The sequence below is a fragment of the Arachis duranensis genome, chromosome 2 (assembly GCF_000817695.3).
Source record: "Arachis duranensis cultivar V14167 chromosome 2, aradu.V14167.gnm2.J7QH, whole genome shotgun sequence".
NCBI classification, from domain to species: domain Eukaryota; kingdom Viridiplantae; phylum Streptophyta; class Magnoliopsida; order Fabales; family Fabaceae; genus Arachis; species Arachis duranensis.
Genome location: NC_029773.3, coordinates 60,932,793 through 60,952,099, shown reverse-complemented (window position 1 = coordinate 60,952,099; position 19,307 = coordinate 60,932,793). Strand labels below are relative to the sequence as shown.

General features: G+C 34.2%; 1 non-coding gene across 1 annotated transcript; it reads left to right on the top strand.

The window, feature by feature from the left end:
• Window positions 1–2,540: 2,540 nt before the first annotated feature.
• On the top strand, window positions 2,541–2,648 carry LOC127745203 (small nucleolar RNA R71). Its single transcript, XR_008006400.1, has one exon. It is a non-coding gene; the product is annotated as a small nucleolar RNA R71 (small nucleolar RNA).
• The last annotated feature ends 16,659 nt before the right edge of the window (window positions 2,649–19,307 follow it).

Genomic DNA, 19,307 nt, shown 5'->3' with positions numbered 1-19,307 from the left:
CACACATATCAAGGCATCTAATGGTAATAAGAGAGGATTAAATAAAAGAAAATAAAAGCCAAAGAAGCATATTTTCAATCATAGCACAAAATCAGGAAGGAGAATGTAAAACATGCAAATCATATGAATAAGTGGGCAAAGAGTTGATAAAAACCACTCAATTGAGCACAAGATAAACCATAAAATAGTGGTTTATCAGGTAGGTTGGGTGGGAAAAGGGATTTTGAATTTTGAAGGTAGGTGGGATTTATGGGGAAGAGTGGATAGATGTGAGTGGTGAAGAGGTGATGGGGAAGAGAGATTGAGGTGATTGGTGAAGGGTTTTTGGGGAAGAGTGTTTATTGGATTGTGTGAAAAAAGAGAGAGAGGGTGAGTTGAGGTAGGTAGGGATCCTGTGGGGTCCATAGATCCTGAGGTGTCAAGGATTATCATCCCTGCACCAATGAGGCGTGTAAAATGCCCTCTGCATGCAATCCTGACATTCAACACCAAATTGATGCTTGTTTCTGGCATTGAACGCCAGCTTCATGCTTGTTTTGGGCGTTCAACGCCCATTTGCAGCATGTTTCTGGCGTTGAACGCCAGTTCCATGCTTGTTTCTGGCGTTCAGCGCCAGCTCTCCTCAGGGTGTATTTCTGGCATTTAAATGCCAGGATGCTGCTTGTTTCTGGCGTTCAATGCCAGATCCATGCTCTGTTCTGGTGTTGAACGCCAGCCAGATGCTCCTTATTGGCGTTTAAATGCCAGTAAGCCCTTCCTCCAGGGTGTGCTTTTTCTTCTGCTGTTTTTTATTCTATTTTTAATTTTAGTATTTATTTTGTGACTCCACATGATCATGAACCTAATAAAACATAAAGGAAGAATAAAATAAAAATAAGATTAGATAAATAAAAATTGGGTTGCCTCCCAATAAGCACTTCTTTAATGTCAATAGCTTGACAGTGGGCTCTCATGGAGCCTCACAGGTGATCAGGTCAATGTTGTAGACCTGTACTGAGAGAAGCTTTTCATGCTTCCTCTCCATGGTTGTAGAGGAACACCCTTGGGTTTTAAACACAAGGTAGTCCCCATTCAATTGAAGGACTAATTCTCCTTTGTTAACATCTATCACAGCTCCTGCTGTGGCTAGGAAAGGTCTTCCAAGGATGATGCTTTCATCCTCCTCCTTTCTAGTGTCTAAGATTATGAAATCAGCAGGGATGTAAAGGCCTTCAACCTTTACTAACACATCCTCTACCAATCCATAAGCTTGTCTTACTGACTTGTCTGCCATTTGTAATGAGAATATGTCAAGATGTACCTCAATGATCCCCAGCTTCTCCATTACAGAGAGTGGCATAAGATCTATTCCTGACCCCAGGTCACACGGAGCCTTTTCAAAAGTCATGGTGCCTATGGTACAGGGTATTAAGAATTTTCCAGGATCTTGTCTCTTTTGAGGTAAGGTTTACTGAACCCATGTATCTAGTTCACTAATGAGCAAGGGAGGTTCACCTTCCCAAGTCTCATTACCAAACAACTTGGCATTCAGCTTCATGATGGCTCCTAGATATTGAGCAACTTGCTCTCCAGTTACATCCTCAACCTCTTCAGAGGAAGAATAGTCTTCAGAGCTCATGAATGGCAAAAGGAGATTTAATGGGATCTCTATAGTCTCTATATGAGCCTCAGATTCATTCAAGTCCTCAATAAGGAACTCCTTCTTACTTGGGAGACGTCCCATGAGGTCCTCCTCATTGAGATTCACGTCCTCCCCTTCCTCTCTAGGTTTGGCCATTTTGATTATATCAATGGCCTTGCACTCTCTTTTTGGATTCTCTTCAGTATTGCTTGGGAGAGTACTAGGAGGAGTTTCAGTGACTTTCTTACTCAACTGGCCCACTTGTGCCTCCAAATTTCTTATGGAGGACCTTGTTTCACTCATGAAACTTAAAGTGGCCTTAGATATATCAGAGACTAAGTTTGCTAAATTAGAAGTGCTCTGCTCAGAATTCTCTGTCTGTTGCTGAGAAGATGATGGATAAGGCTTGCTATTGGTGAGCCTATTTCTTCCACCATTATTAAAGCCTTGTTGAAGCTTTTGTTGATCCTTCCATGAGAAATTTAGATAATTTCTCCATGATAAATTATAGGTGTTTTCATAAGGTTCACCCATATAATTTACCTCTGCTATTGCAGAGTTCTCAGGATCATAAGCTTCTTCTTCAGAAGATGCCTCTTTAGTACTGTTGGATGTATTTTGCCATCCATTCAGACTTTTGAGAAATCATGTTGACTTACTGAGTCAACATTTTGTTCTGAGCCAATATGGCATTCAGAGCATCAATTTCAAAAACTCCCTTCCTCTGAGGCGTCCCATTATTCACGGAATTCCTCTCAGAAGTGTACATGAACTGGTTATTTGCAACCATGTCAATAAGTTCTTGAGCTTCTGCAGGAATTTTCTTTAGGTGAATGGATCCACCTGCAGAATGGTCCAGTGACATCATAGAGAACTCAGATAGACCATAATAGAATATATCCAAAATGGTCCACTCTGAAAGCATGTCAGAAGGACATCTTTTGGTCATCTGCTTGTATCTTTCCCAAGCTTCATAGAGGAATTTACCATCCTTTTGTTTGAAGGTTTGAACATCTACTCTAAGCTTGCTCAGCTTTTGAGGAGGAAAGAACTTAGCCAAGAAGGCCGCGACTAGGTTATCCCATGAGTCCAGGCTATCTTTAGGTTGTGATTCCAACCATGTTCTAGCCCTGTCTCTTACAGCAAAAGGGAAAAGCATGAGCCTGTAGACTTCAGGATCTACTCCATTAGTCTTAACAGTCTCACAGATCTGCAAGAACTTAGTTAAAAAATGGTAGGGATCTTCTGATGGAAGTCCATGGAACTTGCAGTTCTGTTGCAGTAGAGGAACTAGTTGAGGTTTCAGCTCAAAATTGTTTACTCCAATGGCAGGGATTGAGATGCTTCTTGCATCAAATTTGGAAGTAGGTGTAGTATAGTCATCCAGCATCCTCCTTGCATTATTATTTTCGGCTGCCATCTCCTCTTCCTTTTTGAAAATTTCTGTAAGGTTGTCTCTGGATTGTTGTAATTTAGCTTCTCTTAGTTTCCTCTTCAGAGTCCTTTCAGGTTCAGGATCTTCTTCAACAAGAGTATTCTTGTCCTTGCTCCTGCTCATATGAAAAAGAAGGAAACAAAAAATAATAATAGGGATCCTCTTTACCACAGTAGAGAGATTCCTTTATGTTAGTAGAAGAAAAAGGGAATAGAAAAAGGAAAAGGTAAGAATCCAAACACAAGGGTGAAGATAGGTTCAGATTCTTTGAGATGAAGAGAAGTGTTAGTAAATAAATAAATAAATAGAAGAAGATGAGAGGGAGAGAATTCGAAAATTAATTTTGAAAAAGAGTTAGTGATTTTTGAAAATTAAAAGAAGAATTAAAATTAAAATTAAAATTTAAAATAATTAACTAATTAAAAAGAATTTTAAAAAGAGGTGAGGAATTTTCGAAAATTAGAGAAGGAAAGTAGTTAGGTGGTTTTGAAAAAGATAAGAAACAAACAAAAGAAACTAAAAGATATGATTCTAGAATTTAAAGATAGAACCTTTCTTAACAAGAAAGTAACAAACTTCAAATTCTTGAATCAATCACATTAATTGTTACTGAAGTTTTTTGAAATTTTGAAATAAAGATAAGAAAAAGATTTTGAAAAAAAATATTTTTAAATATTTTCGAAAATTAATAAGAAAATGAAAAAGATTTGATTTTCAAAAAAGATTTTGAAAAGATAAGATTTTTAAATTTGAAAATTTGACTTGACTTATGAGAAATAGTTAAGTTTTAAAAATTTTTTGACTAAGTCAACTCAAATTTTCGAAATTTATGAGAGAAAAAAAGGAAAAAATATTATTTTGATTTTTGAAATTTTTTATGATGAGAGGGAAAAACATAAAAAAAATGACTCACAACATGAAAATTATGAATCAAAACTCATGATGCATGCAAGAACACTATGAATGTCAAGATGAACACCAAGAACACTTTGAAGATAATGATGAACATCAAGAACATATTTTTGAAAAAATTTTTAATGCAAAGAAAACTTGCAAGACACCAAACTTAGAAATCTTTTATGCTTAGACACTATGAATGCAAAAATGCATATGAAAAACATCATACAACACAAAACAAGAAAATTTAAAGATTAAACAAGAAGACTTACCAAGAACAACTTGAAGATCATGAAGAACACTATGAATGCATGAATTTTCGAAAAATACAAGAACAAATGAATATGCAATTGACACCAAACTTGAAACATGACACAAGACTTAAACAAGAATCACAAAATATTTTTGGTTTTTATGATTTTATGATTTTTTTATTTTCTTTTTTTTATTCAGAAAACATATAGGAAAAAGAAAACAAGAAATTCAAAATTTTTAATAAGAATTCCAGGAATATTTCAATGTTAGCCTAAAGCTCCAATCCAAGGGTTGGACATGGCTTAATGGCCAGCCAGCTTTAGAATATAAATCAAGCATGCAACAGCTGATACTTCATCCAACTCTCTATACATGCCCTTTATGTTGACAAGTGGAAGCCTTAATCCAAAAGAATTTGGAGATGGCTTTACAGCCAGCCACGCTTCAACATGTTACCATGAAACTCTAGAATTCATTCTTAAAAATTTTGAATAATTTTTGAAAACAAAAGGGAAATATTTTTTTTTGAAAGATTTTTGAAAAGAAAAATTTCGAAAATAAAAAAGAAAATTACCTAATCTGAGCAACAAGATGAACCGTCAGTTGTCCAAACTCGAACAATCCCCGGCAACGGCGCCAAAAACTTGATAGGCAAAATTGTGATTTCTGATAATGGCATTCATGTTCGTTCTCTCCCTGGTAATGGCGCCAAACACTTGGTGCATGATACCATGGTCCAAACATAACTTCACAACTTCGTACAACTAACCAGCAAGTGCACTGGGTCGTCCAAGTAATAAACCTTACGTGAGTAAGGGTCGATCCCACGGAGATTGTTGGTATGAAGCAAGCTATGGTCATCTTGTAAATCTCAGTTAGGCGGATAATAAATGGTTATATTGGTTTTCAAAAATAACAATAAATAAAACATAAAATAAAGATAGAAATACTTATGGAGATCATCGATGGGAATTTTAGATAGGCGTATGAAGATGATGTGCTCCTTCTGAACCTCTGCTTTCCTACTGCCTTCATCCAATCTTTCTTACTCCTTTCCATGGCAAGCTATATGTAGGGCATCACCGTTGTCAATGGCTACATCCCATCCTCTGAGTGAAAAAGGTCCAAATGCTCTGTCACGACATGACTAATCATCTGTCGGTTCTTGATCATGTCGGAATAGAATCCATTGATTCTTTTGCGTTTGTCATCACGCCCAACAATTGCGAGTTTGAAGCTCGTCACAGTCATTCAATCCCTGAATCCTACTCGAAATACCATAGACAAGGTTTAGGCTTTCTGGATTCTCATGAATGCCACCATCAATTCTAGCTTATACCACAAAGATTCTGATTGAGAAATCCAAGAGATATGCGCCCGGTCTAAGGTAGAACAGAAGTGGTTGTCAGTCACGCGTTCATAGGTGAGAATGATGATGAGTGTCACGGATCATCACATTCATCATAGTGAAGTGCAATGAATATCTTAGAAAAGGAATAAACTGAATTGAATGGAAAATAGTAGTGATTGCATTGAAACTCGAGGTACAGCAGAGCTCCACACCCTTAATCTATGGTGTGTAGAAACTCCACTGTTGAAAATATATAAGTGATGAAGGTCCAGGCATGGCCGAATGGCCAGCCCCCAAAACGTGATCACAGGATCAAAAATACAATCCATGATGTCTAATACAATAACAAAATGTCCTATTTATACTAGACTAGCTACTAGGATCTACAGAAGTAAGTAATTGATGCAGAAATCCACTTTCGGGGCCCACTTGGTGTGTGCTTAGGCTGAGCTTGAGCTTTACACGTGCAGAGACTTCTTTTGGAGTTGAACGCCAAGTTGTAACGTGTTTTTGGTGTTCAACTCTGGTTTGTGACGTGTTTCTGGCGTTTGACTCCAGAATGCAGCATGGAACTGGCATTGAACGCCAGTTTGCGTCGTCTAATCTCGAATAAAGTATGGACTATTATATATTGCTGGAAAGCTTTGGATGTCTACTTTCCAAAGCCGTTGAGAGCGCGCCATTTGGAGTTCTGTAGCTCCAAAAAATCTATTTCGAGTGCAGGGAGGTCAGAATCCAACAGCATTAGCAGTCCTTTGTTAGCCTTTTATCAGAGTTTTGCTCAAGTCTTTCAATTTCAGCCAGAAAATACTTGAAATCATAGAAAAACATACAAACTCATAGTAAAATCCAGAAATGTGAATTTAGCATAAAAACTAATGAAAACATCCCTAAAAGTAGCTAGATCCTACTAAAAACTACCTAAAAACAATGCCAAAAAGCGTATAAATTATCCGCTCATCATGTACCATATACATACTCCATTAATAATTCATTAAGTCCATTCCTATTTTACACCCTTCTAGCCTAAGTTTTCACATTACATTATATTTTATCTACAAGAAACCAAAACCATACCTTGGCCGATTCCTCCCTAAGCTTGGAACACCTCAAAAACCTCTCCTTTTACAAACTCCAAGCTTCCAAATGTCAATTCCTCAAGCTTAATCACCTGGATTTCGTTCCAAACCGCTAAATTGAACTCCAAATCAACAAGAACACAATCTAATTCACACAATATCACTATAATTATCAAATGGTTCACTAATTCAATAATTCACAAGGGTTCAACAGTTTCTTACCTTACCAACGCATCAAATGAATAAAACCCAATAGTTTCTTCAAGCTAACTCAAGTCTAGAACATCAAATCACATAATATATCAAACTCAAAACCTTAAATTTTTCTTAAAATTAAAACTTTAAATTTCGAAACTAGGGAAGAGTGGCTGAGTAAGAAATTTATAGATTCTTACCAAATTGATATGTGGCTTTTGTACAGAATTCCGAGACGAATGCGTGGTCGTTGACGTCTCATCAATCAGAGCTCCAGATTGAAAGTTATGGATGAAAATTGGAAGGGAGGGTTAAGGTTCTTCTTCGCGTTTCCACCCTATTCAGCATGATTCCATCAAGTCTCTAAGGAAGAAGGCTGAGTTATATATTATATATGCTGGGCCATGGGCCCGGTTTCGGCCCAGTCCAATCGGTTTGGCCTGTTGGCCCAATTTTGTGCCAAAATCTTTAAAATTAGTGTCAAAATTTATATTTGAATTATTTCTACTTCATGAAATTATAAAATTTATTTTTCTATTTTTTTAAATAATAATTAATTTATTAGTTAATTATTTACTAATTACCATGAAATTTACAATAACTGCAACTAACAGAAACCTCTGAACAATAGAAGCTTTTGCCATTATAACATGTGAAATAAATGGTTCTCTTCTTCAAGCTTTTGCCAAATTGAAAGAAATGTGAAATAAAATAAGATGAAACTTTGAAGGAAATGTTGGCCTTTTTATTACCATGTCCAATTCAAAATTTTTAAAAAGCAAAATCAACGGCAATTGATGGTCAAAACCACTGCTCTTTTACAAGAAGAGAAATGGAAAAATTATAAAAATATTGGGTTGGGGAGGAAACAAACTAAACATCCTATCTTCCCTTGCCAAGCTGAACTGCAATTCTATGGTTAGTATTTGCATATATAAAAGGATACTAAAATCAAGACCTTAATCAGAACAGAAGAAGCTAACAACACCAAGTTTGACAATCATAACTCAGAAAGAACAAAAACATCTATAATGAAATATTCATAAGAGACGCTAATCATGTTAAATACTTATATAAGACATAACAAAGTATGTTGCAGAGTTACGTGGAGTATGATACAAGCAAAACAAAAATCATAAGTGAAAGATTTGGAAGAGAGAAAAGGGAGTAGATTGGAAGAGAGGTCCAAAGCACATGTTAATCCTAAGAAAAACTTACTATTCAACAGGATAATTAATTAATCCAAATCTAAAATATTAAGACCTCATTCAATAGAAATCTCAAATTATATAAAGCCACAGATAACCAACCCTTATAATATGCTATTACTCTAAATTTCCATACTAGCATGACATTATAGGGTTCCTTAACTAGGAAATAGCTTTCCATGTAAACCATAACTCATAATCAATATGTCAAAAGCAAAGTAGAATGCAGAGGAATAATGAAATCAAATCAAGTCAAAAATTACAATACTATATTAAATGGTAAATAACTTGAAAGTGAAACAAATCATAACCAAGAGGGCAAGGAAATTAAAATTGAAAATTACCTTCAATCATACTAACAGAATGGAATCTAAGTGACCACCAAAAGCACTTATAATATATTCATAACAAAAAATGAATAAGCTCTGTCGCTTGTAATATACAGAAAATAAGAAGTTCATCACAACAACAAAATGAGAACATGGGATGCGATTGTCACCAACTACATTCTCACGAAACAAATGAAGATGTGAATGCTATTCATAGAATATACAACCTAAAACTATTTAGTGTCACAATTAGATCATTGTGAAACTGTGAAAACTATAATAAAGAACAAAAGTGAATCATAGATCATAGAAGCAACATTGGTAGAACTCAAAACTATGCAATTTGTTACTATTCTCTCTTTGGATTAAAGATCCATTAATTCAATGCTGAAACTATCTTCCCTCTTATATTCTAACTCCAATGTGCCCTAAGTCGCTAGCAACTGTAAATTTGAAATCCTATGACATTTGAAGAATTAACACAAGTATTCACAAAATCAAAAGCGAAACATCAATAGTAGCATCTTCAAATTTGAAAGCAACAATACTTGAAATTGCTGATAAATAAAATTGAGCTAGAAATAGAGAGGGAATAATTGGCAAACCTTGTTGCAAACAGTGGTGGAGTTTAAGGAGAGTGAAGATATGCAAAGAGGGAGAAGATTAGTGAGTAAGGGCTCAAGCTTGGAATCATCGCACAGAGCTAAACAAGTGAGCATCTGATCAAAAACCTCCTCAACCTCCGCGTTGGACTTTTCTGCCACTATTAACGATGCTTTTAAGATAGGAACCGAACCTAGCAATGGAGATCTGAGACACGAATGAACAAGAATAGCGATGCAGATCTGAGGGGGGAGAATGGAAACATGAAGAGCAATCAATTTGAATGAGTGAAAGATGATAGACGGTCGTTGGCGATGGTAAGGCCTGCAGTGGTAGTCAGCAGCGATGGAAAAAGCTTGAGGAGTTTCTCTTTAGGTTACTTGATTTAGGGAATAGAGTTAATGGTCATCTGAATTAAGATGACATAAAAAATATATAATAAAGAATTAGCGGCAATATTGATAATTGCCACTATTAATTTAGAGAAAGTAAGATTACAAATATAAAAATTTGATGATTTAGTCGCAATAATAATAATTGCCATTATAACATATAGCAATAATGGCAAATATATAATTGCCACAAAAAGATATCTTAAATAAAAGAAATAGCGGCTATTATATTATGGCTGTTCAAATTTTGTCGCTAAAACTAATTTTTCTTTTAGTGTGAGCGCGGCTGCTGATGGTGCACCTCTAGTGATGTATGGATGTTTATGAGGACTTAAATATAGTCACTTTGTTTGTGAATTATCATTTTTCTAAAGAAAATCTTGAGGGTATTAATCTTCTTCTTCATCAACATGATCATGACATATGTTATCTAATATTTCACATTTTGGATGGTTTTTGTGTGTTGGTTTGAATGGTTATTTTGTTTGGTTTCGTATTTTTTTGTCAGATTTCATATGTTTATTTAGCAAGCATGTTGGATGTTTCTTTTTGTTATATACTGGATATTTTCGATATGAATTTGGATGTTTATTAGTTAATACATGTCGGATGGTTTTTTTGTCTTTTTCGGATGTTTTGTTTTGTTTTGGATTTTTTGGGTCAGATAACGTATGTTTATATATCAATCATGTTGGATATTCCTTTTCGTAATATTATGGATATTTTTAATATGAATTTAGATAGTTATTGGTTGTTAGATTATGGATGTTTGTTTTTATACTTTTTGGATGTTCTTTTTTGGTACCTTTTGGATGATTTTTTAATAATTTTGGATGCATCTTTTATTAAATTTCGAATGCTTCCTATGTTAGGTTTTTGGACGTTCTTTTTATTAGGTTTTTGAATTTTTTTTATAGTTTCTCTTTTTATGTTAAATCTTTTATGATGTTCATACTGAAGTTGTTTTGTTTGATTATTTTCTACACTTTTTAATTGGTGTTAGCAATCAACGATTGCTAAAAGTGATACATGAGGAATGATTATTATCTTGTAAATTACATCCAACGAAAAAACTATCGGAAATAGTTAGATTTAAACCATCTATAAATATATCAAAAAGAAATATAAGTTATTCTTAATGTTAACGGGTTCTTGACTAAATTATTGTTCTGGATGTTCTTCTTCATATAGTTTTGGATGTTCTTTTTATGTGTAGTCGTGGATGTCATTTATAGTTGAAATATTTTATTTTGTAGGGGACAATTGATATTGAAGAAAGCAACAATTCATAAGATATTTTGACTACTCAATCTTTTAGTGCAAGTCGCGGAGTAGATGAATTGCAATAACTTGGTAGATTTTTGTTCTTGTTAAATTCTTTTCAAAATTCTTAGTTTAATATAACTAGGACATACACATGTTATTTTTTCATATAACACTTTCAAAGTATAGAATATGTTATTTTTGTTATCGTTAGTCTTTCATATTTTTCCATTAGAAATATATGCATTCTTTCGTTAACAATGCTTTATAAACTATAAGAACATCCGAAACTATGAAAAAAAAACATCTGAAACTCCATGAAAAGAAACACCAAAAAAAATATTTGGATATATGGTGTTCCTTTTATTGGTGGCATCATAGCATGTATAACGTACTTTTCCTTTAATGATAAATAAAATTTCACACACTAAAATAAAAACATCAAAAACTACCGAAAAAAACATCCAAAACTTATTAAAATGAAATATCTAAAATAAAAATCTAACAAATCCTCAAGAGTGAGAACTACTTAATTATAAACCCAACTGTACATCATGAAAAATTTTGAGAATCCGAATTCAACACATAAACCCTCAATTGTACATCATAAGCACAAACTACAACTCATAAAAAATTCATTCAAAACCTATTTTGGGATGCCTTCTTTCTCTTCTTATATGTTTTTCTTCTGCAAATGTATAATAAAAGAAACATTCAAAACAAATGTCAAAAGAACATCCAAAGTCAAAAAAAATGCTAAAATTATTAAAAAACATTCAAAACCTGAAAAAATCTAGAATCATGAAAAAATAACATCTAAAACCTAACAAAAAGCAACATAAGAATAATACATTTTTTGGGCATCCTTATCTTTTAGGTCTAACCATGATGTATAAACCTAAAATATAATAATAGAAATTGATGTAAAAAAGAACATCCAAATCATATAAGAAATAAATATCTGAACCTGAGGGGAAAAACCCAAAAATAATAACAAAGAAACATCCAAAATTTATAGCATGAAACAATCAAAACACAAAGAAAAAACAAAACAAAATATCTGAAACTCAAGAAATAGAAACATTCAGAATTTAAAAAAAATATATCTAAAACTATTAAAAAGAAACATCCAAAAAAAATTCCAAAACAAAAAAAATCTAAAAATTATAAAAAAAATCCCAAACATTAGAAAAAGAAACGTTCGAAACCTCAAAAAATAAAACATCCATAACTTAAAGAGCTAGATTACATCATTGGATAGTGTATTTAGCATTCAACACATCCATGTTATGAAAGATTTTAGTAAGCATTCAAAAGTCTCAGCACAATAAACCATCATTCCAATTGACAAAGAGATACACAAATGAATAGAAAAATTATAAAAACATAAAAAAACTAAAAAGAAGAAACATCCAACACTATAAAAAAATCCTCCAAGACTTAATAAAAACAAGCGTACAAAACATTACATAAAAACCATCTGAATTCATACCCGAAAGAAACTTCCACAAAACTAACAATTATAAATATTCCTAGGTAAAAAACATCTAAATCTTATCAAAATAAGCAACAATCAAAATCAATAAAAAAATACTTGAAACATGACTATCATAAACATCTAAAAGCTCAGAAAAATATCCAAAACCATAAACATAACAAATAAAAAAACTCCAACAATTTTAAATCTCTCTCCAAACAAAAAAAAATCAAATATTTTAACAAAAGAGAACCGTGGTACCAACAAGTTCGACAGAGGCATAATGAGTAATGGCTAAAGACAACGACAGACAGCGAGACTTGGGATTGAGTTCTTCGAGAAGGTCAAAAAAAGAAAAAAGATCGTAGCAAGTATGTTGATAGACACTCCAAAGAGACCTACATAAGTATAATATCTCATGTTTTTTCGTGTTTCATATTTACTTTATAATTGTCTATCTATTGTTTGATTTTATAATTTTTATTCATGTTAGAATCGCGTTGAGGCGAATTTGGCAAAAGCTATTAAGGAGTGTGCCACTCAAATTGTTGAGGGGTTCGAGGTCGTCCTTTAGTCTTAGAAAGGAGGCAAGGATCAAATCATTTGTGGTTGCAAGCTTGGGAGACACACGTCGGCACCACCACTACACCTCGATTTACTAAGGCTGCTTGGAGTAGATTACTATGCTCAACATGAAGCTCAGCTTTCAGCTAGAGTAGTAGGACGAGCAAAGGATGACATATGCAAACTTAGAGGTGTGCTACCATCAGGAGCAAGAGGAGTGGAGGCAGACTCATCAGAGGCAGCAAGGGAGATAACCCACCTATAGAAAAGTCTTGACACCAGAATGTAGATGTGACTAATATGAAGAGTATCATGAGCTAGTTGTACACATCCATGCAGTCACTGATGCCTCCTCCATTTCTTCCCATGGTAGGCAATGGTAGCATGAACAGTTCACGAAACGAAAAACCACCCCCCAGACAGGAAGTTGACGTAAATGACGACAAGTTCCTCGACAAGGATTACTTGTAAATGTATAATAACATGTTTTTAAATAACGTATTTTATTTAATAATTAATAAATATGATATTTTTATTTCATGATTAATTTAATAATTTATTTTATTGTTATCAACATATATATAGCGCACTTCTTTTCTCCTCCTCTTCCACATCCAAGGCTCAAAAGAGTCTTAACTTCTTTTCCTGCTCTTGGTGGCTCCAATGATGCTAATGATGGTGGTGTTAAAATGTGAGTTTTCTTCTTTCTCTTCTTTCTCCCTCAAATATGTTCCTCTCTTGTTCTCTCTTTCTATCTTCTTAATTTCGCTAACAATGAGCGAAATGAGAATACGAGTCGATCTCAACCCTCCATGATTATTTACAACCTTTAGTGAGTGGTTAGCTTGGTGATCAAGCTAATTTTCAACACAAACTTTGCATGGCAGCATGCGTTTTTTGTAAACAAATTAGCCCGACTCAAATTTAAATTTGAACTTAGGACGAAGTTGTATTTCCACTACAAATATGCCTAATTATAATTAATTAAAAGTTGAGGGGACCAAAATATAAATAATTTTATTCAAGTCGCATAAAATCAAATTTGGGCATAATATTATGCTATTCTAGTCTTAATTATCTCTTTTAAGGGGAGAAAACATATTAGCCTTTATTTTACAAATAGAAATGTTAGACAACCAAACAATTTTGTATAACTAATTCAAATTTACATACTTGTTCTTTTTCTTCTTCCACCTGCATTATCACCATCATCATCATATCATAAATTTAACGATAACAAAAGTATTAATGACATAAGAAATTTATTAAAAATGACACATGAATTTTTGATAAATGACATAAGAAATTTTGAAAGAACCACAAGTCCCAAACTTTAACACACTTAACTAACAAAACACATCCAAATGTGTTTTGAAATTGAAAAATACATCAATTTATTACAAATGACACATAAATGGCTAGACCTCTTATATATGAGTTTAATACCACTTAATTAACACAAAAAGTTTTCAAAGGACCACAAGTTAAGAAATTTTTTGGATCACGGTTAGAAAATTTTGGTATCAAAATTAAGAAATTTTCTGTGTCATAGTTAAAAAATTTGGGTGCTATTTCTCTAATAAATTCTACAAAATTCAAAACAAAAATATTCTCATAATTTTTTTTGTTTCACCCTCTTAATAAGAACCTGTGTTACAGTTAACAAATTTTGATATTATATTTTTAATGAATTCTGCACAATTCAAAACTTCATTTTCTCCTTCTCCTCCATCATCATCATCGTCGTCATCATCATCATCTTCTTCTTTTTCTTCTCATAATTCTTCTTGTTTCACCCTCTTAACAAGAACCTATGTCACGGCTAAAAAATTTTGATGTCAAAATTAAGAAACGTCTTGTGTCATAGTTGAAAAGTTTCGGTGCTATATTTCTGGTAAATTCTGCACAATTCAAAACTCTCCATCTTCCTTCTCTTCATCATCATCATCATCATCATCATCATCATCATCATCATCTTCTTCTTCTTCTTCTTTTTCTTTTTCATCAACTCTTTTTTATTTCACTTTTCCATAATTCTTCTTGTTTTACTTTTTTAACAAAAATAAAAACAAGAAAAAGAGAAAAAAATCAAACAAAAAATAATAATAAATGTTGTAATAACCATCACCAAAAGGAGGAGGAGAAGAAATTAAAATAAAAGCACAGCAATAATAACAGCAATAAAAAAGACAATGAAGAGAAAATGTACAAAAAAAAAAGAAGAAACGCAAAGTAAAAGAAATGTGTGATTCATATGCATGTTATATAAGTACTTTTTGTTGAGTTTAAATCAATTTAATTGGACTTAGTTAATAAAAATATTCAAATGTTTAACAAGACTATTTTAAAAATTAAAATCTAACTTGTTAATTAGAATTCATTTTCCTAAAATGACAGGATGTTATCCCAAAACTCAATGACACACGCGATGCACGTCTTCTATGTCTTATTATAAAATTGATTAAACCACCAAAAGTAACTATGAAAGATTAATTCGCTGACAAAAGTAACCATAGAAGATCAAAACTCCTCAGATACCCACAATTGATTTGCTCCGTTTGTCAAAAATAGCCAAGTCTAATGTAGCCTTAGCAGAGTGGCATACGTGGACTGTTTACGTTGACGATTACATATGTTGGTAGGCATACGTGCACTCAGTATCATTTAGGGTCAATTTGAACCCTATTGCTTCATTCTTCTTAATTGGAACCCAAATTTCGCAGGGTAACCTAAGCACAGGCATCCAAGGTAACTACAAGCGAAGAACCCTAATTCCTGAATTAATTTATGCTCATAGAATTTGAGTAATGTCAAGGAGAGAGGTAACTACAAGCGACGGAAGCATATTTTCTAGAGCTTCACATTCGAAGATGAAGAAGAAGAAAATTATGGATGGAAGATGTCACTATGGTGAGTATATTGTCTTGTTGGAATCTTTGATGGTTACTAATCCTGGAAGATGGTTCATTCGTTGCCGCTTTTTGAAGGTATGGAACATTATTTATGATAATTAGACAAGTATAAGGTTCCTTTGCATCTCTGATATTTTGATTTTTTGGCTTCTATAGAGTCGAGATTGCCATTATTTTGTTTGGGTTGATAAAATTGATGGGGGATGGCAAAGTTTGGCAAGGTGTTTGATTAGAAGACTCAATGAGCATGAATGTGGTGTTGCTAATCAAGATGTAACAATTGCTCCAACAGACCACAAGGAGAAAAATGTTAACATGGCCACGAAGGTTGAGAAAAAGATTGAAGGTGAAATCAAAGCTATGAAAGTATGGCTTGTGTCCGTGTCTTTAGGATTGTTTCTGCAGTTTACACTTTTTTGTTTGTAATGGTCATGTACAAGTGATTGGTAAGTTTGAGTCCTAAATTTATGCAGAAGTTTAGAACTAGTTTCGGTACAAGGTTGTTTTCTATCAATGAAGAACAATGTAATTCATGTGTGAATGGGATGATATATTTGCTATTTATTGCATTTTTATTCTATCACTATTCTCAATAATTGTTATTCTTTTATAACATTGTTTAAGCATTCTGAGCTAAGAAATTAGTTAATCATAATAACATCAATATCAGAATATAATATGTATTAGCATAATCATAAGCACTTATAAGCATTCATAAGGTTCTAAAAAGGTACATCAATAACTGTTTAAGTAGTATATGTAGCATACGAACATGACATGATAATCCAAAATAAAAATAGAAAACATAACTGATCACTTAGCAGTAAAGTATTGAGGTAAATTACATAAATATAGATTCCAAAAAAGATAAAGACTGTTAATTTTTTTTAATTTGGTGTTGAGTTGCTGCTCCCACTGGATAATCCATAGGTTGTGCCTTGCATAGTAGTAGATGGTCTGGATGGTCTGAATCCAGGAACTGGCCATGTTGGTGTAAGGTGTGATCTTGGTGTTGGCATAAACTGTGCGAACCTGAAAGTTGTGCCTGCACTGGCTCCTTGCATTGTATGTGGGGACACGGTGGGTGGCCTAACAGATGCATTGTATGGCTGCTAAAGAGTGTTCAAAGTTGGAGCCTGAGGCACAGGGTTCTGAACTTGTAATGGAGGAGGCCTCTTAGTGGATCTCTTTGTTCTCTTTATTTTTGTGGTTGGTGGCCTAATTGGTGGTGGCACTTGTGGTGTATGCGGCATATTAGGAGATGGATTCAATGTGGTAGTGGCCTATAAATTAAATTAGACATGAATGTAAGTAAACTTAATTTCTCAAAATATGTTTAAGCAATTAACAAATTTATATTTTTCCTGTGGTTGGGTTCCGACACCCAGAGATGCCTCAAATTCAGCGGCTGCAGCATCCAAGGCTGCCTTTGCCTCTGCATCCTCTAAGGTTTCCTCCCAGTATATCTCAACCAGTCTTTCATCATCCTCATCCTGTGCTACATTAGCAGGTGGTACATGTACAGTTGTTGCTGCAGAAGAGTTTATACCATGTGCTATAGCATCCGCAGCAGTAGCAGCTACTGCCCTGGCTTCCTTTTTAGCCTTGCAACTTCTAGAATTGTGCCCTTCCTGTATAATAATTGAGATTTTATAATAGTTCACAACACAAATATTCATAGACAAATATCCCTAACAATTGTTATGGTGAACAATATTTCACAAACCTTCAAACAGTATTTGCATTTTATTTGACCGTATTTTCTCTTTGTCCTGTAAGGGTCTGGGTTAACCTTGGGAGCATCCCTAGTGGTGTCTCTCTTCTTAGTGGGCCACCCGATAGGCCGTTTGTAATGTGGGAGCAAAATTGGTATAGTGTCTAGCTGTTGCCAATACTCTTGACTAGGCACCAGCTGAACCAAAAATTGGTATGTTGCATTATAAGCACTAATTGTCAGCCATGTGTGTGAAACATCTTTAGCCCTCCTATTTTGATGTGTCAATGCTGCACATGCATGCTTGTAGGGTATGACAGTGAGCTGCCATAGTCTACAAGAACAAGTATAGTTCCCGAGATCAACACTTACTTTCATAGGTAAGCATTGAACCTCAAAGATATTTCTAGCATCATCCGCTGTCCAGAATGGCCTCCAACTACTGCTTTCTTTCTTATTTTTCTCCAATCTACTCTGTTGTACCGAACAAAGCTGTCCATTGTATCCCCTCAACTCCTTATTTCTAGCCAAAATTCTCATAACATAACACCTTATCTCTTCTAGGAGGGTAATGATTGGCTTTTCCCTAAACTTCTTACACTTAGAGTTAAAAATTTCACTATTCTTGTTGGTGATATTATCCACATTTGGCCATTCACTAAAGTGGGATCTTGACCATTGTTTTAGTAGAATGTGGCTTAGATACTCCCAAGCATGTGCATTTAGTTTTTGATTGTTGTCATGGCTGTTGCAAAGTCTTGGGGGGTGGTGCTCCTTGCACACACCCAAACTGCACCCTTGAGGTCTGTGCTTTTCCACTGTTTCGTGAAGTTGTGCCATATATGCATGGCACAATACTTGTGTTATGCCGCCGGCATAATATCTTCTAGAGCTGGAATAAGACCCTGGAAAAATGTATAAACACTTTGTAACTTCAGATGACATCTTTATATGCAAGAAAATGTATAAACACTTTAAATTTTGTACCTTTTGTTGATATGACATAAATGTCCAATAGTTATTCCTCTGATCACCCAAATCTTCTTGCAAAAGTTGAAGGAACCATTTCCAGTTGTCTTTGGTTTCTGAATCCACAATAGCATATGCGATGGGGGCAAATGTGATTATTCGCATCTTGACTAACAGCCGTCAACAATTTTTCACCATAGTATCCTCTCAAGAAGGTCCCATCCAAGTTAATAAACGGTCTGCATCTAGCAAGGAGGCCCTTTCTACACGCATCTAGGCAAATATATATTCTTCTGAACAAGACAGTTGAATCTGGAATTGGTGTGGTGCATATATTTACAGTGGATCCTGGGTTGGTATTCAAAATTTCCATGGCATATTCTCGGAGTCTTACATATTGTGCTCTCTCACTACCTTCAATTCTTTTTTTGCCTTTGCCATTGATCTATAAATTTTTCTTTCACTCAACAAAACATCATACTCTTTCTTAAAGTAATCCTCAGCCTCTCGAACAGTCATCATTGGCTGCACCCTAATTTGCTGCTCTAACTCATCTACAACACACTTTCCATTAGCAGACCGATTATGCACAACCCTGCAACAAGTATGCTCGTTCACAAATGTTTTCACCTGATAGCTCAGGGGATAATTCCTCTTAACACAGTATATCTGCCAAGGACAGTTCTCATTCCAACACAACACCTTCACTCTTGTACTATCTACCCTTGAAAAAAATACTCCTCCCTAAGTTGATATTAAACTTTCTCACAGCCCTCTTAAATTGCTCTAAATATTCAAACTCCATACCTACTTCAAGCCTAACTTGTCCAACCGGTGCATAAGCATTACCTATGTAATAGGAAAAATTGAAGCATATGATTATCAAAGGTATAATAAATAACATGCTGCACAAAATAGTTGTAGTGGATAATAACTGATGTGCAATATAACAAGGATCACAACTTCCTTTGAATTTTGTCTTAAATAATCATATATGAACAACACAAATTAGTTAATATTCATCATACAATAATTTGCACACA